Source organism: Lampris incognitus, chromosome 3 (assembly GCF_029633865.1).
Source record: "Lampris incognitus isolate fLamInc1 chromosome 3, fLamInc1.hap2, whole genome shotgun sequence".
NCBI classification, from domain to species: domain Eukaryota; kingdom Metazoa; phylum Chordata; class Actinopteri; order Lampriformes; family Lampridae; genus Lampris; species Lampris incognitus.
The window spans coordinates 65081025-65107441 of record NC_079213.1 but is presented as its reverse complement, the minus strand read 5'-3'; the positions used below and the strand labels follow the sequence as shown (position 1 = coordinate 65107441).

Genomic DNA, 26417 nt, shown 5'->3' with positions numbered 1-26417 from the left:
GTGGAATCAGTTCATCTGGATACAATGTTTACTGACGGATACGTTTCATCGCTCGTTAGTTTATGATTTCTTTTCAACATCTGGCTTCATGCTCCATTTTTGCAGCGACACGCTTCCGGTGTGGGAAGTATGTGATTCACGTTCGCGGCGGCCTCACCCAGTACCGTCCACGCAGGGTCTTTGTCCACTAAGTTTGTGTCTTCGTCTGATGGCTGGGAGAGCTGGCTCTGGATGGGCTGGGACAGCTTGGTCTGCAGCATCCTGTGGGCCCAGGGAGCATGGCCCTGCCTGGAGCTGCACCCCAAGAGGAAACATCGAGGGCAGTCTGACAGGACGCGGAAGCGGGGCAGGCTAAGCTAACTGCTAGCCAATGCAAACTGGCAGTTCCCTGGTGGTTCGCTCTCTAGGACAGTGAAAAAAAATTTTTTTGACATGCTGGATATATGTTATGGGCGGCACGGTGGCGCAGTGGTTAGCGTGGTCGCCTCACACAGCAAGAAGGTGCTGGGTTTGAACCCCGGGGTAGTCCACCTTTGGTGGGTCATCCCGGGTCATCCTCTGTGTGGAGTTGGCATGTTCGCCCCGTGTCTGCGTGGGTTTCCTCCGGGGGCTCTGGTTTCCTCCCACAGTCCAAAGACATGTAGGTCAGGTGGATCGGCTGTACTAAATTGTCCCTAGGTGTGAATGTGTGTGTGTGTGTCGGCCGTGATGGACTGGCGGCCTGTCCAGGGTGTCTCCCCCGCCTGCCGCCCAACAGAGGTGTAAAAACCAGGTCCAGAAAGTAAATGCCAAACCGTGTATTTGCTCCAACCATGTTACTAAACCAGCTGGTTTCATTAGCTAGTTTTCCCTACCTAGTTGAGGAATGCTGTTGACTAGAACCTGCTGGTGTAGTGCATTGAGTAGAGCAGATACATGGTTTGGACTTATACTTTCTGGACCTGGTTTTTACACCTCTGCCGCCCAAAGACTGTTGGAATAGGCTCCAGCATCCCTGAGAGCAGGATAAGCAGCTCAGATAATGGATGGATGGATGGCTGGATATATGTTTTTATAGTTTTTTGTAATTTGGATATGTGTTTTTGTCTTTGTGTTGCACGGCTGTGGGCTGGGGGGGGGAAACGATATTTCATTTCATTTCATGTGTGCGGCGCGGGTGCATGGCACGAAATGACAAATAAATGCTCCCGATTCCTGATAATGGCTGCAGCGTGCGTGGTCCAGAAACGCGCCAGCCATTAGTTTCTGACGCGGGGGGGAAAAGTGCAGCAGTGGTGGATTAGCGGTCTTAACTGGGGCATTTATCAAACTCTCTGACGGGAACGCAAAGCAGAATTGCCGAGGTGTCGCTGCAGATACGATTTAGCCTTAACGAGAGGGTGTTTTGTTTCAATTAACAAGCGAGTTGCTCACTGTTCAAAATGTGCAGAGTAGGCACTCGGTCTAACTCTGGGGGCAATGAACGGTGAAGCATTCCCTCACCATCTCTCACACACACACACAGACAAACACCAGGTAATATAGAGAATAACTGCTTTTTTGGCCTGACCTACCAGGTCGTTCATCAGTAACATATTCCGGAGTTGTAACAGGGAACTCTGGGATCTGCCATAGCCGGTCACTGACCGCCGCCCGTGACCTTGGCAAACAGGAAGCAGACACGAAAGTTTATTCATTATGTGCTGCAAGGATACACAGAGCTGTGTGTGTGTGTGTGTGTGTGTGTGTGTGTGTGTGTGTGTGTGTGTGTGTGTGTGTGTGTGTGTGTGTGCATGTGTGTGTCTGGAGAGGATGTCTGCGCCTGTGTTTTCTGAGTGCGCAAGACGAACCTTTGAGGTTATGTGGTGTTTGTTAGTCCGCCGTTTTGGTCTTCTTATCTCATATTGTGTAAATCTCTTGTCTGCCTCTGTGTATTCGGTGGGGGTGGGGGAGGGAGTAAGGACCGTTTAGCATGTGAGGAAGAGGGATCCTGATCCGCTGGTTCAGCATCCTCAAGGCTCACCTCTACTGACGAAGACTTATTTCTGCATTGTGTGTGTGTATGTGTGCATTTTTGGACATTATCTGCACATGTGTGCATATGTTTATGTCTATGTGTGTCTATGTGTGTGTGTGTGTGTGTGTGTGTGTGTGTGTGTGTGTGTGTGTGTGTGTACATACACACAGGGTGTTGTGATGCGTCTAGTGCAGCAGTGTGTAGTTGGAGGGAAGGTGCATGTGTTCTTCCAACCCGCTTGTGTCCTTCCTGCCCTTAGCTTGCTGCCGCTGGCTAGCCTTTGTGGCGAATAGGGAAGCATCCTAGCGTGTAAGCCTTCCCTTGCCAGTACATAGCCTCTCCTTCACCAAGACTCCTGCCAGGCCTCCCCGTGGCCACACGTGGTAACTGGGGTCTTGCGGCCCCAGGCTAACTTGGCAGGGGATCTCGGAGCAGCAGTGGGCCCCAGAGATATGGTGTGCAGGCCCACCCTGGTGGACACACCCTGGCACCTATCAACCACTGCCCCGCTGCCTTGTGGGTGAGTCTGGGAAGACATAAGGCTAAGGGAGCTTACCCCAACAGAAAAGCAAGCTGTGGCGGTATGCTTCGAGGCGGTTTCCGAAAAACTGGATTTCCGGCAGCCCCCTGCAGTTGTGTGGAGGTGCCGGTCGTCTAGGGATCCCCCTTGCCATCGGAACCATCTCCTCTACAATCAAGTCATGTGGCGTTGGGAGAAGCGCACCCCCCATGCCACTTTAAAAACCATCTCTGCTGCGCAGGTATCTTCTGCTATCTGAGTCCTCAAAGGACCCACAAATAGAAGAAGATGGTCATCATCGGGCACGATGGACAACCAGCAAGTGTGTGTGTGTGTGTGTGTGTGTGTGTGTGTGTGTGTCTGCTCTTCCACGGACACATGGAGACAGGGTGGCGTGGAAGAGCTCAGGCTATATGCATCGCGTTACAGTTGTGATTATGTGGCCGCTACTTGTGAGTACTTGTGAAGTGAATTCATCACGGAGGTTGTGGACGTTATCTGCGGGGGGGGGGCAGCGTCCCCAATTTTTCTGTGCACGCTCTGCTCGATCACGTCTCTGTTCTGGACGAGACGTGTACAGGGTAGACTGCCGGTAATGCCGTAGGCTTTCTAAACCATGTCCACCACAGTCCACACCATCATCTAATGCCTTTGCTTTGGCAGCCAGCAGATGTTTTGCTTTATGGACAATTAGCGTCACGCATCTCAGGGCCATTATGTAGCTGTCGCAGAGCTTTCAGCCCGCCGCCGGTCAAAACCGGAGCTGGACTAGTTCCCCAATATGACAGCAGTGTAATTTAAAATCCTTTCTAAATGACGGTGGCCACGTGCAAAGCCCTGCTAAATGAACTGTGGACTGAGAAGGAGAGGAACCAAATGGAAGTGAAGACAGGGCAGCAGATTCTTTCCAGTAGCTGTGCTGTGATAACCCGTTTCATCGGTGTAGCAACAAGGGATCTCCCAAGCTTTTCTTCAGGCACCGGATCAGTCAGTATTAAACCCCTACCAGGGCTCTTACACGTTGTGGTGTTTAAAACCACAAGAAAGCCCAATTTAGGAGCCTAATCCAGCTTGTTCTGTCTCAGTCATCATCACATTTCGGCTCTTCCTCTGAGGCTGGCTAAGGCCGAGCTGACTGTGTCACATGTAAACACACTAGCTAATGTTTTAATGTCATGGCCGAGCCATCCATTCATTGAGACAGCTGAAATAACCACCTTTCGTTAAAGCACTGGTCCACATGCTGAGGTGATTAGAAAGCCCTGTGAGGAAACTGTAGCCGTACCACGACTGGCTGCCCTGCAGACTGCAGGGAGCCGTTATTGAGCCAGTTGCATGCCGTTTCTTTATACATTTATACATTTTCTCCATTTTTCCACCCTATCAAAATAGCACCGGACCATACCTAAAGCTGCACTTTCGGTTAGACGGACTCAGGAACACAGTTTATTCCAGAGGAGCAGGAACCACTAGACTCCCTTAAGTACCTCCATCCATCCATTACCCAAACCGCTTATCCTACATAGGGTCGCGAGGATGCTGGAGCCTCTCCCAGCAATCACTGGGCGGCAGGCGGGGAGACACCCTGGACAGGCCGCCAGACCTTCACAGGGCCGACACATTCACACCTAGGGACAATTTAGTATGGCCGATTCACCTGACCTACCTGTCTTTGGACTGTGGGAGGGAACCGGAGCACCCGGAGGAAACCCACGCAGACACGGGGAGAACATGCAAACTCCACACAGAGGACGACCCGGGATGACCCACCAAGGTTGGACTACCCTGGGGTTCGAACCCAGAACCCAGGACCTTCTTGCTGTGAGGCGACGGTGCTAACCATTGTGCCACCGTGCCGCCCTCCATTATTATTATCAAAAAGCTAATAATTATTTTCAAAACGGCTTAATTATCATCAAAAAGCTCAAAAAAAGTTTGTTTTTTTTTGAGCTCGTTAAAAAAACTATGAAAAACCTTTTTGAGCTGTTCCTAGGATGGTAGAACTGGTCCCCTTGTGATAAATTCAACAAAAAAGAAACGCATCACATGACCGCTTTGAAGGAGAAAATCTACGCTTTCTTACCTCTGGGGTAAAACAAACATTAAGATCAATCCCTTCCGAATTGCCCCCTAAATAAGGGGGGCATCAGAGATGCCGAGACCCATGCGACGTAGAGGACACACAGGGGGTCCAGTGTTTTACACCAATAAAATACGAGGCGAATAGAAACGCGACATGCCGGTATTAGCCAGCTAGACTCTCTGGGGTAGTCTTGTGAGAAGGGAGGGTCGGAAAGTCTCCATGTGACTGGCGAGGACTGCTGGTTGACTTTATCAGCAAGCGGTACACAACTTGAAGATGTCCTGCAATGCAAGAGTTCAACACAAGAGTTCATCTTCATGCAGTAGTAATGGCAAGTATAATTACAGCGGTTAAGTTTAGGATTAATGTTAGGAAGAGGATCTGTCTTCATCTAATCAAGTGGTTTCTGAGAGAATGTCCATGAAGACAACCCCAAAAAGTTGTTATTGTGTTTTTTGTATTATTGTATTATTGTGTTTCCCGGATAGGCTCCAGCATCCCCGCGACCCTGTGTAAGATAAACGGCTTAGATAATGAATGGATGGATGATCTTAGAGTCGAGTAGCGACAGGGCTGTAACGCCTTATCCACTATGTGGCCTATCACAGTAATGTCTTATCCACTGTGTAGCCTATCACAGTAACGTCTTATCCACTATGTAGCCTACCACAGTAACGTCTTATCCACTATGTAGCCTATCACAGTAACGTCTTATCCACTATGCAGCCTATCACAGTAACGTCTTATCCACTATGTAGCCTATCACAGTAACATCTTATCCACTATGTAGCCTATCACAGTAACGTCTTATCCACTATGTAGCCTATCACAGTAACATCTTATCCACTATGTAGCCTATCACAGTAACGTCTTATCCACTATGTAGCCTATCACAGTAACGCCTTATCCACTATGTAGCCTATCACAGTAACATCTTATCCAATATGTAGCCTATCACAGTAACGTCTTATCCCCTATGTAGCCTATCACAGTTCACATGTTTTGTCTGTTGAAGATCCCCAGACTTGAGTGGTAGTTTCTTCCTCCTCTCTCAGAATATGTTCTGCTCTTTAAGAGAACCACCGCTTGTGTATCACTTTTAATGGCTGAAACTGAACCATACTGAGTCACAGACCAAAAGGTTACATTTGATAAGAGCTGCCACAACGCACAAAAGATCTTTATTTTATCGTTTATATAATGTAGCCGATCTGACAACATTAACATGTTTACTATGGGTCATTAAGTTTAAGACTGTAACCTGTGCCTGAACATGAACATGATCATTAATGAGACAATAGACAGTTTTACATTCTCTGCACATTACTGTAAATAATAAAAATAAAAACTGGGTTAAAGATAAAAAAAATTTCCCCACGACCCTGAAAGCAGGATAAGCGGTTAAGTTTTTTTTTTTCACCTAATGACATACAGAGTACCCCCTTCATTTCACTGCATGTTTTACTTTGTATTTCTGTGCATGTGACAAATAAAGTACTTGAACTTGAGATAATGAATGAATGAATGTGTTTCCAGGAGGAAACCCTTAAGGGTTTCATTAAGAGTTTCCTTATCTTAAGGGTTTCATTAAGGGTTTCCTTATGAGTTACTAAAAGGTTTAAAAGTTAAAAAAAAAAAGGTTTTAAAAGTTTAGGTTTTTTTAAGGGTTTACTTAAGGGTCTCCCTTAAGTATCTATTCAAGTATATAAAATCAGGAGCTACCAATCCACCTTCTAGGCCTTTTCCTCTGCATGTTAGATCATTTAATTTGAAATTACTGACAATATTAATGAAAATAAAGCTGTATTTGTGGGGGGAAAAGAGCCCTAGCTCATATCACCGTGTGTGATGATAACTAATATTAGGCAGCTCTGATAAACAGGCTTCCCGGCGCGCTAATGTGATGATTCATCCTGCTCGCCGACCGATCGGAGCAATCTCCTCCTGCCAGGGCCACGCCGAAGGCCGGAGGCGGTATTACGGCTGAGCGGTTGCCTTCCTGACCCCTCGGCCTCCAGCTTGTGATCACCTGCCAGGGCTGTTCTGGCTGAAGCCTGGCAGCAAGTGAGAGATTGGCTGAGTGCGATACCCCACCCGCGGAGTTATTATTATTAACCTTCTCTAATGACAGAGATACACCGACACACATGCATATGCGCACGGCCACGTGCATTCACGAAATGCCACGCTACTCGGCACATTTGGCCCCCCGCTGAGCGGATTTTAAAAAAAACCACAAAGAGGAAGTGTGGAGTCTGTGTGTGTGTGTGTGTGTGTGTGCGTGTACACATTAACTTCTGCAAGGGCAGAAAGTTTTGATTTAACGAAAAATAAACTTAAACTTGCATGTCTGTGTATATTTTGTGTTCTTATGTCATTTTTTGGTTGGCTGTGTGTGTGTGTGTGTGTGTGTGTGTGTGTGTGTGTGTGTGTGTGTGTGTGTGTGTGTGTGTGTGTCTTTTCTCCATTTATGCTATTATAATTTTTCCCCCCCTGAGTGTTTTGTTTTTCTTTTCCGGAAGTCTCCGTGAGCCTCCCACTGCTCTGGGCCCCAGATGATGAATTCTTATTGTGGGTTTGGAGCCGCAAAGCAATTAGATGAGTTTATGGTAAGCGCTAAGGAGCGGAGGAGCTTGTCATTCTGTCAGGGCTGATTTCCCCCCGGCTCCTAAAACGCTGACCCCTCCGGGTTGCCAGTGGCTTACCAGAGCCAGAGACATGTAGTGTCTCGGGGAGCGGGGGGGCCTGGAACCGTTAGTAACCCGACAGTCATTCGGTTTCTGTTCCCTGAAAACGACGCTTGGGTAGCGACGCCGTACAGGCGACAGTACGGCACCGCGCCAGGAACATTTGCTGCTTGGAAATGAAAACAACTGAATAATCCGGTAGCTGGTATTTGGGAGAGATGGGGGCCATTTTGGCGGAACACCCCTCCCTCCTTAAGTGTACGGCTTAGCGAGGGGTGTTCCGAGGGACGGGGGGGGCATCTCCTCTGATCAGAAGCCCCCAAACATGCCCTTTTTGGGGGGTCACGATGACGAGATCTTACTACTGAACAGCACCTGACCTCAAACCCATTAAGATCCACAACAACGCCCTACCTGCTGAGCAACACGGGGTCACTCGTAGTACAAGTATGGGCTGGGCGATGTGTCGAAATTCTACTTTCGATCAACGCCTTTCCCTCCAATTAGCAGCTGTCGACGCGCTGGCAGAGACAGACGAGCAGACACCTCAGCGCTGATGATAACCTTCAGCCGGAACGCCTGACTCGCCTGCCCGCCGTCAGTAAAGGAGAATCAGCGAGCACGTTTTGGACGAGTGACTCATGCTGTCACCTGCAGCTTCCAGACGAAGAAGCGAGCGAGAGGCTGTCAAAATGCTCTGCATCAGCCAGCCCAACCGCGCGCCTCGTTTAATATGCAGGGGGCTTGCGTCGTCGGCCGGCGGGGGCTGCACATCCTGAACGGAGCCCCCTGGCCCGCGGCCGGGACTGTTCATGGCACACGTGCCTGTCCGGGCCTCACGTTTGCTGCCTTGAGCGCTTGAAAATGCAGAAGTTCAGGCGACCCAAAAGAAATGCAACTGAAACGGGCCAAGAGGAGTCCACCTGCAGTGGATTTAGCCCGCCGCCGACCCCTGATGTACTTGTCTGTCGGCGCGGCCCTAGTGCAAAAGATTGAAAACCCATTAAGACAAATCTGCTGAATCCATCAGGGCAGTTTATAGCTTGTGGAGGTGGTGTGTGCAACCACGAGCCGCTCAAAAACATAACTACACGAGCCAGTATATGATCACTCAACGGGAAGGTGAAGTGCCACGGCTGGAAGCGGCAGCAACATGCACTAATCCTTGACCAGAGGAGAGTGAAGTAACACAATAAACAGTGAAACTGGCAGGATTCCTTGCATGAATCTGAAAACAAAACCCCTGTCAAACAGGGGGAATGTCTTCCACCTCCCTGTATAGTCCTGGGAGCATTTCCCAACAGCGTTGATGTTTTTTTCCGAGCGCCGTGCCAACGAAATACTTCATCCGCAGCACCTCTGAGGCCCGAGTATCCTCTCGAGTCGCTCTCTCCGAGATTCACCCCTTTACTAAACTATTCGCCGGAAAGCTAAACAAACACGGTTACACAATGGAAAGATCCTTACGTAACGCCTGCCATGCTGTGTCCCAAATCTAACAATTTTCACGGCCTTGCCTTGACCCCACCCCACCCCCACCCACCCCACACACACACCCTCCCACCGTCAGCCCCTGCCATCACACACTCCTGCCATGCAATGTGGGGTGTTAACTCTTGCCATCTGAGCAAACATCCCGTCGGCAGGGATTAGACGATGATCCCAGTCAAATACCTGCGAGCGGGGCACGCCTCTCTGAGTGTACACACAAGAGAGGAGAGGAGGTGATGACGCTACGTAAGAGACTTGAGTCTGGTGTCAGACACCACCCCCCACCCCAAAAATGGACTAAGCCTTCTCAGTGTCGATTTATGTGGTCGGTGTCTCATCCTGTCAGGTGGACCACAATTCCCACCAACTGTGTGTGTGTGTGTGTGTGTGTGTGTGTCCGCTTTTCATCCACCGACCTTCTGGCCTCTCTTTGTCCTCTCACCTCTTTGAAGTACCCTTTTAATTGGAGGTGTCATTTCCAATACCTATGCATACTTCACATTAATAACACAACACAGCTATTGCGTGACTTGTAAAATGTGTTGTCAACGCAACTTTTAACCTGTGTTGATTTGAACAGTAAAGGTCACTGCCGGCTGCACCGCACTACATCCTGCTACAGCTGCGGTGAGCGTGTGTGCATCGGCTATATCGCTCGCAGGAGGTAGAAGAATCAATAGCTTGGACCAAAAAAAAAACAATATTGAGGACAGGGTGGGCTTTTAAAGAACAGAATTAGCAACAAAAATGACTGTTGATAGATATACTGGCACACCCCCCCCCCCAAAAAAAATAAAAATAAAAATGTGGTGTGCCATTTCGCCCATAGAGCCACCATGAAGTCAAGTCATATGAGTGCTTCTATGGCAGCCAGCACCAACTGCTGTAAAAAGGGACCGCGTCAATACAGATGGGAGGCTATCTCCGATGGCCCGGCTAACTTCTGGAACCGGTATCAGTGTCCGATAACCTCCCTGATGCCAAAATCTGATCCCAGTCACATTTGATAAAAAATAAATAAAATAAAAATTAAACCTTAATGATTTTTTCATACATAGACATGTATAATTTTCTATTGAAGACAGTTTAAATCTCTATATCCACCCATCCACCCGTTATCCGAACCGCTCGTCCTGCCCTCAGGGTGGCGGGGATGCTGGAGCCTGTCCCGGCGACACCCTGGACAGGCCGCCATGCCATTGCAGGGCCCAATAAATACAACTAATAATCAATAAAGTATATCAAAAAAAAAGCTTTGACTAGCCAGCCAAAGCCACGGAAATACATTTATCGAGCACAGAATAGATGTTTGTCTGCTCGGGTTGAACTACTCTGTGAAACCCACAGCGCGCTCTCAGGGACGGGGCACAAAAACAACGCCGCAGATTTCCACCAGAAGGCCATCGCGTGCTTTGACTCGACCCCGGCACTGTTCAGGAGAAGTGGCAGAACATGCTTGCGAGCGGTTCGGCTAATCGTACGCCGGGGCCGGTGGGGGTTTACAGTGTGTAAGAGCTGTGAGGATGAGCCATTAACAGACAGGTCCTCTGAAACAACAGCTGTGACAGCAGATCCAGCTGAGTGTGTGTGTTTCCCATGTCCATCTGCCTCGCTTGACGTGTGCATTTTGCATGTATGTGTCTTTCACATGTGTATTTGTGTGCGTGTGTGTGTGTGTAATCGGGGGGGAATGGGTGGTAGAAAAGCAGGTTTTTTTTTCTGAGTACGATCCTTGGCGTGAGAACAGGCTGCAAGTGGACATCTCACCACACTGTGACGGCCCGGGGCAGACAGGGGCGGCAACGCACACCGCCTCTCTGCTCGGCCGTGCTACCTGCCCCGTCGCTCGGGACCTCACACACATGCACGCCCAAACACACACACACACACACACACACACGACTGTTCAAACACCGGCAGCAATACAAATAATTTCCCACCCGGAAAGAGAGTGAATGCTCTGCGTCCATTAGCTTGAAATAAAACACACACAGCATCGTTACAGCTGATAACACAGCTGCTCGGCATGTGTTCAGAATATCTAAGGGTGCAGTAGCCTGGCCGCTGCATGGGCGGGCCCTCCGGTACTGCAGAGACTGAGCTACTAAGTGATTCTTTTGCTCTTTTTTTGTGTGCAATAGACCTACAGTGTATTAGCCCTTTAGCAACAGAGCTGCTATTGCCCCGGCTGCTAAGCAAAACAAACACACATCGCTGTGTGAAATGCATAAGCGACCTCGAGGCTTGGCCCTTTGGTGGCATGGGTGAGAGTACCGGGAGGAAGTGTCCAATATGTCCTGTTATGCCCAGTCTAAGTGACCTTTTGCAGACCTAAGCACGGAAAGTTTCAAGAGGTTAAATCAGTTCTGCAGTACTCACAGGTATGACATATATGAAGGGTTTGGAGTGGCCTTCACAGTCCACAAACGTGGAATATTACCGAAACTCTGCGGGACAACAGGGCGGCTTAGTGGTCGGCTCAGCGAGCGAGTCCTGGGTCCAGTTGTGTGTTCTCCCAGTGTCGGTGCGGATTATCTGCGGGTTTATTTATTTATTATATAGACAATCCTTTACTTTAGTCTTATACGTGAAGCGCTTCGAGATCTGTCTCCGCAGATGAGAAGCGCCATACAAACTCATTTTATCAATATTATCATTAATACGTTCATGCAATCCCAGTCGTACCGCCGACGTCCCTCTGAAGGCAGCGGAAGGGCCGCGTCTAGTCTGTACTTTTAGGCGGCCTTTTTAGTGACACCCCCCCCCCGCCCCCACACATTTAGCACAGTGACGGGGAGATCTTTTATTTAGTCCACCTGTGCAGGAAATGGCACATTTTGGACGACGCAGAAGTACATTAGCGGCCCTCCCGGCGGCCGACACCGCGCTCCTACTGACTCAGTGAGGACATTCTGACGCCTGGTCGAGAGAGGGTCTCCTGACTCACCGTCTGACCGAGGTAGAAACTAGACACCTGGGTTTCACCTCCTGCCTCCTACAGTGAATGAACTGACAGATTCACACGGAAGTCGCTCGCTCCACAGCCAAAGATGGGGGTGGGGGGTGGGGGGGGTACATGTGCGAAAGTGAATGGAAAATACAGAAACGTAGGTGCTGTCACCAGACAAATGACACAGGAAAGGAGGTCATGCGGCGTCAAAGTACCCACAGTAATTGACTGTATTTAAACTACTCAATCACTTCTGTGCATCGCTGATGCGATGAGATGGAGTCACGCAATCTGACGCGTAACCAGATATGATTTTTAATGCACGGAAAATACTGAGACCACCGACTTAGGAAGCACACACTGCAACACTCCCACCTTTAATGTGCCGAGCTGCGAGTAAACGGTGAAAGCTCACAACTGGATTTACAATCTACACATTTTCTCAGAGGCACGTCAGTGTCCAAGCTGTCGAACTCAAAAAAACAAAAAAACAAAAAATAACTTTATGGCGCATCCGGGTAGTGTAGCGGTCTATTCCGTTGCCTACCAACACGGGGATCGCTGGTTCGAATCCCCGTGTTACCTCCGGCTTGGTTGGGCGTCCCTACAGACACAATTAGCCGTGTCTGTGGGTGGGAAGCCGGATGTGGGTATGTGCTGTTGTCGCTGCACTAGCGCCTCCTCTGGTCGGGGGGGGGGGGACTGGGGGGAATAGAGTGATCCTCCCACGCGGTACACCCTCGGAAGAGGGGGGTAATTAGCCAAGTACAACTGGGGAGAAAAAAAGGGGGGAAATCTTTATGTTGGGGGGGTGGGGGTGTGCTTTCCATCTGAGATCATGTCCAGGTGACCGCTATGGCGTAAACTGACCCAAAGTTAAAACGCCTTCGGGGATTATCTATACCCCCCCCCTAAGTCTTTTACCTCCTACTGGCTTCTTAAAAGGAAATCAGCAGTCATTTCTAAACGCCTTCCACATGAATGGTATTTACCTCTAGCGCATAAATCACAGCGGGAGGCGCTGCCTAGTAGTAATCCGTCTGCTCCCTGTAGAAAACCGGGGCCAGGTACAGTAGGCCTTTAATTCAATTAGGGAGAACCTCTGAGCACTTAGCAGAGAGTCCCCCACCCCCCACCGTCAGATTCAATGTGAGCAGTACTCACTATTTCAGCACGATGCCGGGGAAGGCGTTATCCACACTGAACAATTGATCGGAGAATAACGCGAATTCATGATGAGCGTCTGGAAGAAAACGACTCCCCTGACGTCCGAAATATACAACCTTCACCAGAAGCCGAGGGGCGGGGCCAACCCAGCGCAGGCGGTACGCAGAGTACGTAAGTTCACAAGACCGGCTACGCTCGCCACGCTCCGTGGCTCACGCGAGACTGACTGTCAGCGCGTTGCAAACAGGCGCGTGAACGTGTTCTCCGAAGATTCGCTTTTCTTTTCTTTTTTTACTTTTTAATCTTTTTTTCTCCGCTTCAGTGAGTTATAATCAGTTCGCAATTCAAAAAGACGTGATGAAGTAGTAAACACTCCCCCTCGGTTTTTTGGGGGGGGTGATCCCCATAAATCTGCCAAACTGAGAACACCTTCGGTTTATCAGGGGAAGGGGAAAGAAGGAAATAGATGAGTAGGTAAGATGGATAGGGGTAAATATCACGAGCGAAAGGAAGAAGAGGTACGGGAGCACAACAGAGAGACATAATGACGGGGGGGGGGGGCTGGAGGGGGGGGTTAAGTATAAATTAGAGCAAGCCGCAGAGCCAAATCACTCCATGTTCTTGTCAAACGGATCATTTTGAAACAATGTTGGCTCTGTGTGATGATGTATAAGAGTCAAACAGATGTGGAAACAGTCTTTTTGCGTGTGCGTGTGTGTGAGCGTGTGTTTGTTATGCCTGGACAGCTCCTTGGACGGAGTGCGTTTTACACTGACTAAATAGTGTGCTAGAAAAGACGACTGGGCCCTGCGTTAGCTTGTCCTCCCAGGACGCCGTCCAACAATGTGACGGAAGCTGGCGTGCTTACCTGTACGTCTGTATGGGAGAGGTGGAGGGAATGAGAGGGAATTTAGGAATGTCTGCAGGTACATGTTGTTGTTGTTTTTTCCTGCATGTTGAATTTAGTTTTTATTCCTACGCGCACCGTTATAGGCTCGTTGTTTACTCGCGTGTGTGTGTCTCTGGGTTCAGCAGGGTCAAGGCCCGAGTCTCGCTGTTGCTCATTTTCTCCTGGAGGACTACGAGCGCGAAAGGCCAGTCTATTTTAGGCTGTGCGCTGGAACGGATGTCGGGGGGGGGGGGGGTCAACGCAACGCGCGTCTGAACCTCAGGGGTCTGGTTCACGCGGGCTTAATCTTGACATGTAAATACAAAACCCAGCCCTGCGAGTAATGGGAGGCGAAGGGGTGAGGAGTTTACAATACACTCAGTGTCTGCGAGGCGCCGCGCTTCGGAGGCAGCCCGAACTGGAACTGACATGCCTAACGTTACAGTAGCACTCGGGAGGAATTTCCCACAGCGGGCGAGAGCCGCCGAGGCCGCTGGTTCGAACTCTCTACCGGACGAAGCTCAAGTGGGGGGACGTGGTTCGACATCGGCAGGAAGTCAGAGAATCCGAATCGACGCCGAGCACGTTAATCGCCCCGATGGCGGTTGTTGTAGACGTCCGTAATTTTAGAAATGTAAGCTTCCGAGGGGGCCGGTCCGTTTGCCTTCGGCCGTCCTATTTGGTTTTTGTGAAAAATGGAGGGAAGCTTGCACGTATCGGGTATCTTAACCCTGTTGCCTGTGACATACATGCAGAGTCCGGGGAAACCACAAAGTATATTAAAAAGAATGTGGGGCGTCCGGGTAGTGTAGCGGTCTATTCCGTTGCCTACCAACACGGGGATCGCAGGTTCGAATCCCCATGTTACCTCCGACTTGGTCGGGCGTCCCTACAGACACAGTTGGCCGTGTCTGCGGGTGGGAAGCCGGATGTGGGTATGTGTCCTAGTCGCTGCACTAGCGCTTCCTCTGGTCGGTCGGGGCGCCTGTTTGAGGGGGAGAATAGCGTGATCCTCCCACGCGCTACGTCCCCCTGGTGAAACTCCTCAGTGTCAGGTGAAAAGAAGCGGCTGGCGACTCCACATGTATCGGAGGAGGCATGTGGTAGTCTGCAGCCGTTCCCCGGCTCGGCAGGGTGGGTGGAGCAGCGTCCGGGACGGCTCGGAATAGAGGTGTAATTGGCCGGATACAACTGGGGGAGAAAGGGGGGGGGATATTCTGTATGAAATATGTAGTATGTGCAATGGCCTGAATAAAAACTACTTCTGAAAATCAAACGTTTACATTTGGCAGCTGTGACGATGACCCCGAGATGACCGGACTGATGTCCCCCGTGGCGGAGGAGCATCTTTGGCCCGGCATCTACTCAGATCAATGAAGGTGACTGTCGCCAGATGGTGTTTTTCCAGTTGTGTGGCATGAAAGAGAGGGAAGGCGCCATGTAGGTGTTAATATAGAATAGAAACGAGATAGAAAACAGAGAAAAACAGAGAGAGAGACAGCAGGATAGACAGAGTTATAGGAGCAAACAAGCAAGAGAGAGAGAGAGAGGTCATCAAAGCGGTTGTGGGATATTCATCTTCGTTAGTATTCGTTAGTTCCGACTGATTTCTGCTGTTTAGGGGGCAAAGCAAAAAATGTCAGCCATGCATGTTGCAGACGCTGAAGCTTATTTGACTTTAAGTGAAGGCCGCTATTAAGTGATCGCATGCGTAATGCACTCACCTGTTTCTCAGCACCTGGCGCTGTTTTCTGAATGCTGTGCCGCCACACAGCAGCAGTCAGTTAGAGTCCATCCATCCATCCGTCCATCCATCCATCCATCCATCCATTGTCTTAACCACTTATCCTGCTCTCAGGGTTGCGGGGAGGGATGCTGGAGCCTATCCCAGCAGTCATTGGGCGGCAGGCAGGGAGACACCCTGGACAGGCCGCCAGACCATCACAGGGCCCACACACACACACACACACACACACACACACACACACTCATTCCTAGGGACAATTTAGTACCGCCAGTTCACCGGACCTACCTGTCTTTGGACTGTGGGAGGAAACCGGCGCCCCCAGAGGAAACTCACGCAGACACAGGGAGAACATGCAAACTCCACACAGAGGACGACCCAGGATGACCCACCAAGGTTGGACTACCCCGGAGCTCGAACCCAGGACCTTCTTTCTGTGGGGTAACCGCGTTAACCACTGCGCCACCGTGCCCGGTTAGATTCCATCAGAATAAATCTGGCCAATATGCCCGAAGCCTCCGACCAATTGCAAACAAACACAAAAAGACACGCAAACTCCCTTGAAAGTGATAGTTTCAACATCACACTTACCTATTCAACCTCTACATGTGGTGTGGTAGAGCAGGAAAAAAGGAATTAGGTTGCTGTTCAAGATGCAGGTGTGTATCTGAGACTGTGTCTGATGGGTCCCGAGCGGTGAGAATACGAGCACGTGTTAATGTGGGAGATGGTCAAATCTTGACGGCTGACAACATTGTGGAAGTGCTGTGCTGTGGATACACAGACCATTTCATCGCCGCTGTATGAGCTCAAAGACCACTGGAGGTGTCCTTCGGGCAGCCAATACGATGAAACCCAACGATATGAACCTACAGTTGCAGCATAAGACTGCTGAACAAGCTGTAATTTATCGTTCTTGGCAAAACAAGGTATTGACCAGCGATTCTAAATGCTCAAGAGATGTCTTTCACAAAGTCAAGCTTCCCATTCCTCTACCTCCGGTCCAGTTTGCACAAACCACCGATTTGATCAGGACAGCGCAAAAAACAGGTGGAAAGATAGAGGGAAAAGCAGGAAGGAATATTTTTCAGTGGAGCTAGGGCTGAACAATATAGCATCCTTTCAGCATTGACATCGCAATGTACGTGCAGCACCTGCAGCACTGCACTTTATCGCCTCTTATTTCGCCTGTATATGTCAACCCTTGTGGCTATATCTGAAGATTGTTGTGTTGTAGTGTTGTTATTCCATGTCAAGTACACTTATATGTGTCACCTAGTTGTGAAACGGACTCTTGGAGCTCCAGTAAAAACAGCTGCAGAGGAAAAAACAAGACTAAGTCAAAACCTAGCATATGGTCAGTGTTCCAAAATCTGATCCTGATTCAATAACCACATCACAGAGGTTGCCATGTAAGCCATATTTGGGCCCCATCAGTCCATCCATCCATCCATCCATCCATTATCCACGCCGCTTATCCAAATTCGGGTCGCGGGGACGCCGGAGCCTATCCCAGAGGTCGTTGGGCGACAGGCGGAGAGACACCCTGGACAGGCTGCCAGTCCATCACAGGGCCCAAACATTCACACCTAGGGACAATTTAGTACGGCCGATTCACCTGACCTACATGTCTTTGGACTGTGGGAGGAAACCGAACATGTAAACTCCACACAGAGGACGACCCAGGACGACCCCCAAGGTTGGACTACCCTGGGGCTCGAACCCAGGACCTTCTTGCTGTGAGGCGACCACGCTGACCACTGCACCATCACGCCGCCTGGCCCGTCAGTCATGTTCCGCTAAAAACAAGTTTACTGCTTGATAGAAAATGAAAACTAGCAAGGTAATCTGAAAGAGCTTTGCAGTCCCACTTATCTTATTCATTTAAATACTGCTCAGAAAAGTGATGTATAGCTGCTGTTCTAATTTTGGTCACATAAAAGTAGTTTGCAATTCAAGAGGTTTGTATTTTTGTGATAAAATGTTAGTTAAATGATCTAAATTGTCACGTTAATTACCTTAAGTGACATTGCAGCTTCAAGTGTGATGTCATATGAAGCCTCCTGTCATCTCCCAAATCCTTCCAAGACACCGTCCTTCCCTCACTCATTCACAGGCGAGCCCAACCCGTATAATTAATATTGTGTTGCTCATGAACTAGCCTGGGATTGATGCTTGGCTATGAACTGAATAGGAGTATTGCATAACTGCCTTATTTCCTCCTTTAAAATCAAATGAATCATTGCTGGAGTGATGAGTTATCTCCAAAAGGAGCTACTGAAGTTAAAAGCTGCACAACTTCGGCTTTCCTTTAATATCCCAATACAAAATGCAAAAATAAATAAAAAATAAATGTGTATTTTTTTCCAATAGCTTATCGTTCAACCCTAATTAGAGCTGAAAAGGATGTGCCCGAGACGATCTGAAAGCATCAAACTGAAGGGGGGGGGGGGGGGGCGCTTCACAAATAGAGCTCCTCGCCTACGTTTCCGCTGCGGCCCCTATGACCCGAGTGCAACTTTTCCCCCAGCCCCCGCCATACCCGCCCCACTTCCTGTGTCTCCCGCTCCTCGTTCTGAAATGCCAAACCCAGACGTTCACACAGTCCCGGAGACGGCTGAGTGTGACCCGGTCATCCTTGCGAGGCTTGAGCGGAGTTCCTGTTCACAAAATGTCCTGCAGCTGCCCGGCACCTCGCCACATTACGCCGAGCAGCGAGGCTGGGGCAAACGGACCCCGGGGGTGGAAAATGGGGCAGGATCCAAGGTCATGGTGGGTAGAGGGGGCGCGCTCTCTGGCAAGAAGGGGTGGGGGGGTAAAATGTGCTGGTCGGCTCATTGAGAAACCTCTGCAGAGAGACTGATAAGAGTAAGGAACGGACGGTACAGTACGAAAGGTATAACGGGGGGAAAAAGAGAGCAAAAGAAAACCTTCCCTTGATTCTGGCGGTGACCTAAATTAGTTCCAGGAAATAAAGCAAACATTATTATCGCAGTAATCATATGGGGATTTTGCACGATATCGATATGTAGCCCAATATCTGATTACATATGCAAAAAAAATAATGACGTTCATCACATTGAACGGTTTGGTAATGCAAAGTAAAAAAAAAAATCAAACCAAAACTAGTTTTCAAATAATACTCATAATAAATATTTCTGAACTCATTTGGTGAGTCACGTTGGGTAATAGATACTCGTTATCATCAGTTTAGACAATAAAGTTGTGTATCACAATATGACAATGTTCAAATTTCATCCCGATAACAAAACCATTGAGAGATGATAAACGATACTGCCCAGCCCTACCCTGAATAAAAATACAATGAATGAGAGAGAGAGAGAGAGAGAGAGAGAGAGAGAGAGAGAGAGAGAGAGAGAGAGAGAGAGAGAGAGAGAGAGAGAGAGAGAGAGAGAGAGAGAGAGAGAGAGCGAGCGAGGCACATACCTCGGAAAGCAAATGTGCATGCCAGACAGGGAGTCAGACAGACAAACAGAGAGAGGAAGGGCAGGTTAAATGTGGCAGGGATGTGACAGACAGCTGGGGAAGACACGCTGACCCCGTCCTACATGTAACAGTGGCAAGGCTCAGGACGCCCCTCCTCTGCAAACACACTCACGCAAACTCATGCACGCACGCACACATTCTTAACAGACGGATGTCATGTCCACATGAAGGAAACCAGGTTGGTTCCGTGAAGGAAGCCGTAAGTGAGCGGGGAGGACGGCGAGGAATTCCGCCATCTGCGGCCCGTCTAGTCAAAACAAGGCGTTTGTGCTGTCTGGTGCGAGTTTGGGGCCAACTCCGTAAGGCATGACCGGAAAAAAGGGGCCTGCACGGACACATAAACTCCCAAGGACCGAGCCTAAATATTACGTCTGTAGAAACGTGACCTAAATATTGTGTCTGTCGAGGCAAATTTTCCATCCTGTCTCCAGATGTAAAGAGCCACCTAAGCCCTCTAACCTTGTTATGACACATTTTACTAGCTGTTTTACAACAGTTATTTCCACCGGCACAGTAAGGTTCACTTACGGTAACTGTACCACTTACTGCGGTGTACTATTATCAGATACAATAAGCGCTGGCTGTCAACACTGGTGACTTCCACAACAATTCTGGCCTCATGGCAATTGAACCGTACTGAGACGAGATGGTGCATTTTATGACTTAGGTGTCTGACAATGGAGTCCCCCCACCCCCAGGAACACAGATAGCCATCTCTTATGTGTCACCCAGTTGTGAAACGGACTCTTCGAGCTCCAGTAAAAACAGCTGCAGAGGAAAAAACAAGACGAAGTCAATACCTAGCATATGGTCAGTGTTCCAAACTGTGGTTAATTTGTTACAGGAATAGTCAGTGGTAGTGTCCATCATGTGAATCCCTGGATATTAAATGTTCATCTGTAATTTTTTGTAGTGGTCCCAGTAATATTTGCTGTTAAAGTGTACTGAAGCAGCATGTCACAGGCTACAAATGATTGACTGATTTGAAAGAGAAGTTCATTTAATTGTAGGTATACCCATTCCAATTATCTGTTAACTCCCCCTCCTCTTTCATTGGTTTCTATCTGCGGTCAAGGTCCGATTCACAAAGAATATTGCGCTCATGATATTGCAGCACAAACACGGCTATAAAGTTTTGCGGCCGAGTGCAGTCTGCTCTTGTTTTGTGTCCGATTGCAATTACCCGTGTGGCAAAGTACAAATGGCGGCTTTGCACCAAGAACACAGTAGGCCGGTTCGGTGTCATCCTTGATGTATTCAGATACAGGAAGATTTGCTTGACCTGGGAACCTGTATCTGCAAATGAGTCGGTCTCAGTTAAATCAAAAAGTGATATTCTCCTTGGAAATATCCGCTCACGAGCACGCTTGGCGTGGTGAGGCCTTTGCCTGGCTACAATCACTGCTGCCATGCTCACCGGAAAGTCTGGGCGCCAGTTCCCACTCTCTGAAGACGCCAATAATTTTCACTCTAACTGCGTGTGGCTATTATCTCATCTCATCTCTTCTCATCTTCTGCTGCTTCTCCGCGGTCGGGTCGCGGTGGCAGCAAGCTAAGTAGGGCACTCCAGACGTCCCTCTCCCCAGTAATGCCCTCCAGCTCCTCCTGAGGGAATCCCAAGGCATTCCCAGGCCAGACTGGACATGTAGTCCCTCCAGCAAGGTCTGGGTCTATCCTGGGGTCTCCGCCCAGTTGGCCGTGCCTGGTAAACCTCCAAAGGAAGGCGCCCAGGAGGCATCCTAATCAGATGTCCGAACCACCTCAACTGGCTCCTTTCGATGCGAAGGAGCAGCAGCTCTACTCCAAGCTCCTATTAGCAGCTATTAGCGCTGCTATTTTGCAATGAGACTCATTTGCAGCAAAAGGGGCAAATTTTGCACCAAATGTATGAAAGTACAAATAGCACTGGAGTACCAAGGCACTATTTGCTTGGCAGGGCAGTTAGGAATGCATTTCACGATGTGCGGGTGCTTTGAGAATCACAGGGTTTCTTTTTGTCTTATTTATGCATGTTTAGCAACCGCAAAAGCCATGCAACCCTTTTGCGATTTCACCAGTGAATGGTTTGTCAGACTGATTGTTATTTTTGGGTGCTTTTACTGTACGTCCTTTCTCATGCCTCTCGGAGCTCCTGTAAATTCAGTGATGTTGTTGGTCACCTGATCCGGTGGCCCAATCGTGCCAAACGTGATCACTCAGTCAGTCAGCAACATTCACCTTTGTAGGCCCTGTCTGGTACTGCGAAAAATAAGAGCAGTGGTGGAAGATGAGGGCTCCTCCGAGGCAGTTAGCTGCAACTCAGCTTTCCGCACAACAGATGCCTCATTTACACCTGCTTCCCATGCAGTGTTTATCTGAAATGCAATCTGCTTCCTGAGTCATATCTTCAGTATGCAGCTGGATTGCCACTAGTAAATAAGCGAGCTATCTGGATAATGAGAAATCCATTTATAAATAGCATCTCCCTGCTTTTTCACTGTCTGCACTCTGGCCGCATTATGACTGGGTCTCGGTTTTACCCACGATATGTTAATTTACAGTCCACAAGCGCAAACATGGAAGTTTTAGGGACACCTGAGTGGATGCTACTTAACAAAGGTTGCTTTGAGATGGAAGGCGTCCTTGTTTATTAGAAACGCTCCTACAGAAACACCGACAAGTTGTCTTGCTACACCTGTTGTTGAGTCTTGCTGCAATTACTTGTTCACTTTGAATGAGGGAATGGAGAAATTACTGATGCGAGCGGATTAAACTGGATTCCGCTGAATCTGAGTTGACAGCAAAATGCTGAATGATTGACAACTTGCTTGACAACATTTTGCCACAGCGGTTATACATTTCTGCCCTGTGGCTCTGAGCCACCTTACATCTTTCCTTCACATCTTCATATCTGATGTAAATGGGGTCAGAGAGACAGCCACCTCAATCTCGAGTTCAGGATATGATTGGTGAGAAAACGTCACCCCGCCGTGTTAGGCTGCTGATGAATACTTTAAAATTGCCTGGAAGGGAGCCAAAGCTACATAAACGAAATTACCAGAGTGCAGCACATCCACTGTGTCATGGCTGCCAGACAGACTCGAGGTCCATTTGTCATCCCAAGTAGTGTAAAAACGCATTGAACTTTTGTCTTTCACATTCATCTGCTGTCAGTCTTAATGTACATTCTTTCATTTCTGTTTTAAAACATTTTTTTAATCTATTCCTTCACTGGCTCCGGATCCTACTGTCTGAGGTGTATTACGAGGTTTGCTAGGTTATTTCTAAACCAACGACACTGGTCAGGCCCCATAATATATGCAATTCATACCTAAGACTCAAAACTGATTTCTAGGTCAGGGCTTGCATGTGTAAAGCTTTTTGTGAGCAGGGCTGCTGATCCAGAATCTGTTTTTAGGTTGCACAACCAAATATCCAGGAGGGAGATTTTACTTTAATTAATCACATTCATTTTCCAGCTGGTTCACCTCAGTAAGACTCCACAAACATTACATCTCTGAAATCAGCATGCGCTGCCCCTAATATTTACTTCAAACAAGCCGAGCCACTTCTGTAAAACATAAAAATGGTGTTGGCCACCGCTGTTTAATTAATAAAGGTGTTAGGTGGAATGTGGCTAAATTTCCCCAAAGGGATTAGTTAAGGCTAAGCTAAAAGTGTGTACCTCAGACTAATATAATGGCTTTAGGCTAATTTAAGTATGTCTTCAGAGTCAAGTGAAAGCAGTCAGGCTGTATCAAAACCGGAGGAGCCAATTATGGCATGTGGCTAGACATAAATCAACAGGCAGATATCCATACCAAAGATGAGAAATACTATATATTAATGTGGAAGTTGACACAATTTTTTGGTTTAACTTATCGTTATGAAGTAAATGCTGATTGCAATGGCAACAGAATAATGACACCATTGGCGTTTAGATTGGTTCTCTATATGCCTCACTTTTCATCACTCTGTCTGCCCTGTCTGCCACAGGGCAGGGTTTTCCCCGGCAAATCGATTTCCCGCACAAGAAGCGCGTCAACCACCCGGTAGCAGGCTAGGCAACGGCAGATGGCGGGACAACCGAGGTAACTGTAGAAACTCTACAGAGTAACTGTAGAAACTCTACCCGGCAAAAGAGAAAAGAACCCAGTTGACGGGAGGAGGCAAAGAAGGCGAAGACAGAGAGTGATAGAAGACGAGATAAAACGAGGGTGAACATCGGACAGGCCTTATTCACTCGATGGAGAGAACTCTGGGATTTGGAGGGTTCCAAACCAACATTCAGTTGGCATTGTTTCTACTTGATCAGTAACAGTAAGTAACACAACCTGCCTACTTATTAATATTGTAGTGAATCCGGGTCTCCCGCACCACGGGCGGCTTCGCTAACCAGTCAACTAAAGGGTCCGACCCGTTAGCCGAGAGCTAGCGAGTCTAGTCATCCGTGTTCGTTACAATACTACCGGATGTTTTACTCTGCCTTTATAGCACAGAGATCGGGGTTTCTAGTTCAAATTGGGATTCTTTCAACTGTTTCTTGATTTGGACAGTAGCCAGGCTGCTAATAAACGGAACGAAATCCGGCTGTCTTTGCGACAGCGGTGCAAACAATACAACTTGGAAAGGCTGCACATCTGCCAACCTCTATGCCTTCTGCGTAGTCACTCCGCATTTTGAGACCAAAATACGCGACTACGAGTTGATAGTCCAAAATACGCAAAAGAGCGGCCTTTATAGTAAATGCTTGGCCGCTCTGATGGCCGAGCGGAATAAACCGCCGTTCTTGCAGTCCGCTCGTCGTGTGGCTGGGAGGTTCGTATCCCAGACTCGCCGTAACCGGTCACGGCCAGAGCGTCCACGGGGTAAGGCATTGATTAGGCCACCCTTACCCGAGGGATAGTGGGTGTAGATCGGTGTAGTGTCCGGGGACTCATCATTCTCCAGCGACCCCTCTGGCCCATCCGGGCACCTGCAGCCAAGCAACCAAAAGCATTCTCCCTACGTCTCCTTCGCGGCCTGAAAGTAATGCAATCCATGCGAGGCTTCAGCGTGTAAAATAGCGAGCAGTCGACACGAGTTCGAAGGAAGCTGGTGTTACGACTATCTCCTTCCTGTGGAAACGTGAGCCAGGGGAGTTATTCGACAAGAGTTCCGGCCATATGCCATTGGATTAATCGGGTGGGATAAGGGGAAAAACTAGAAATACATGTATATTAAAAAAAAATGCTTGAGTGATTTTAGGCCTCCATAACACTTTTTAGTTTATTTTGGGCTTCAAACTGTTTTGTTTTTGGTTTATTTTACCCGATGCAAGTCTACAAACATGGTGAATAGTCAGGAATCCCAATGACTGGCGGTTTTGTTTTTTGATTTCAGTATTCAATAAATAAGTGTTTTTTTCACAATGTACTGTGTGATGTCTTTTTTTCAGCGTGTACTTTCGGCATGCAAGCAAAGACAAAAAAAATTGTTGTATTTGCGCGCACGCAAAAAGGACTACTAATTTTTATTCTTTAGGGTTGGCAGGTCTGAGGCTGGGGGGGTGTTGAAAAGTTGTCTACTTCCACTTTAAGGCAAAATATATTTTGGAGAACTGCCCTTAGACCAGAACTACTAATCTTAATTCATTATATATACCGACTGAAATTAGGGGCCTGACGCTGGGCAACGTAACTGTATGATTCTTTGTGAAAAAAACATTAGCAGCTGATGAGTGCGAGACGCACGAAACAGGCCTGTACTGCTATGTATTAAAATCTTTTTTCCTGTATCCACGTTGATTTTCCACTCCTCGTTAGTCAAGCACTCAACACCATTGACGATTTCAGAAAAAAACGCTATATATATACACTACCGTTCAAAAGTTTGGGATCACCCAAACAATTTTGTGTTTTCCATGAAAAGTCACACTTATTCACCACCATATGTTGTGAAATGAATAGAAAATAGAGTCAAGACATTGACAAGGTTAGAAATAATGATTTGTATTTGAAATAAGATTTTTTTTACATCAAACTTTGCTTTCGTCAAAGAATCCTCCATTTGCAGCAATTACAGCATTGCAGACCTTTGGCATTCTAGCTGTTAATTTGTTGAGGTAATCTGGAGAAATTGCACCCCACGCTTCCAGAAGCAGCTCCCACAAGTTGGATTGGTTGGATGGGCACTTCTTTGAGCAGATTGAGTTTCTGGAGCATCACATTTGTGGGGTCAATTAAACGCTCAAAATGGCCAGAAAAAGAGAACTTTCATCTGAAACTCGACAGTCTATTCTTGTTCTTAGAAATGAAGGCTATTCCATGCGAGAAATTGCTAAGAAATTGAAGATTTCCTACACCGGTGTGTACTACTCCCTTCAGAGGACAGCACAAACAGGCTCTAACCAGAGTAGAAAAAGAAGTGGGAGGCCGCGTTGCACAACTGAGCAAGAAGATAAGTACATTAGAGTCTCTAGTTTGAGAAACAGACGCCTCACAGGTCCCCAACTGGCATCTTCATTAAATAGCACCTGTTAGAGCCTGTTTGTGCTGTCCTCTGAAGGGAGTAGTACACACCGGTGTAGGAAATCTTCAATTTCTTAGCAATTTCTCACATGGAATAGCCTTCATTTCTAAGAACAAGAATAGACTGTCGAGTTTCAGATGAAAGTTCTCTTTTTCTGGCCATTTTGAGCGTTTAATTGACCCCACAAATGTGATGCTCCAGAGACTCAATCTGCTCAAAGAAGTGCCCATCCAACCAATCCAACTTGTGGGAGCTGCTTCTGGAAGCGTGGGGTGCAATTTCTCCAGATTACCTCAACAAATTAACAGCTAGAATGCCAAAGGTCTGCAATGCTGTAATTGCTGCAAATGGAGGATTCTTTGACGAAAGCAAAGTTTGATGTAAAAAAAATCTTATTTCAAATACAAATCATTATTTCTAACCTTGTCAATGTCTTGACTCTATTTTCTATTCATTTCACAACATATGGTGGTGAATAAGTGTGACTTTTCATGGAAAACACAAAATTGTTTGGGTGATCCCAAACTTTTGAACGGTAGTGTATATATATATATATATATATATATATATATATATATATATATATATATATATATATATAAGGCGGCACGGTGTTGCAGTGGTTAGCGCAGTCGCCTCACAGCAAGAAGGTCCTGGGCTCGAGTCCCGGGGTAGTCCAACCTTGGTGGGTCATCTCTGGTTGTCCTCTGTGTGGAGTTTGTATGTTCTCCCCGTGTCTGCGTGGGTTTCCTCCAGGGGCTCTGGTGGATTATTGGATGAATAATCCAGTGAGTGAAGTAAATTGTTTATGAGACAGTACAAGCCTGTTTCATGCCATAAGCAATCATCAGCTGATGATTGCTTATATATATATATATATACACACACACACAC

General features: G+C 47.9%; 1 protein-coding gene across 5 annotated transcripts in view; it reads right to left on the bottom strand.

Annotated features, from left to right (window-relative positions):
• The window catches only part of ddah1 (dimethylarginine dimethylaminohydrolase 1), a 107070-nt gene that overhangs the window by 69393 nt on the left and 11260 nt on the right, over positions 1–26417 (bottom strand). The window contains exon 1 of one of the 5 annotated variants that reach the window (XM_056277959.1): positions 2709–2713. The exons of the other annotated variants lie outside the window; for them this stretch is intronic. The gene's annotated coding sequence lies outside the window, so the exon portion shown is untranslated. Of the gene's footprint in view, positions 1–2708; positions 2714–26417 lie in introns of those variants that run through there. 5 annotated transcript variants of the gene reach the window in all.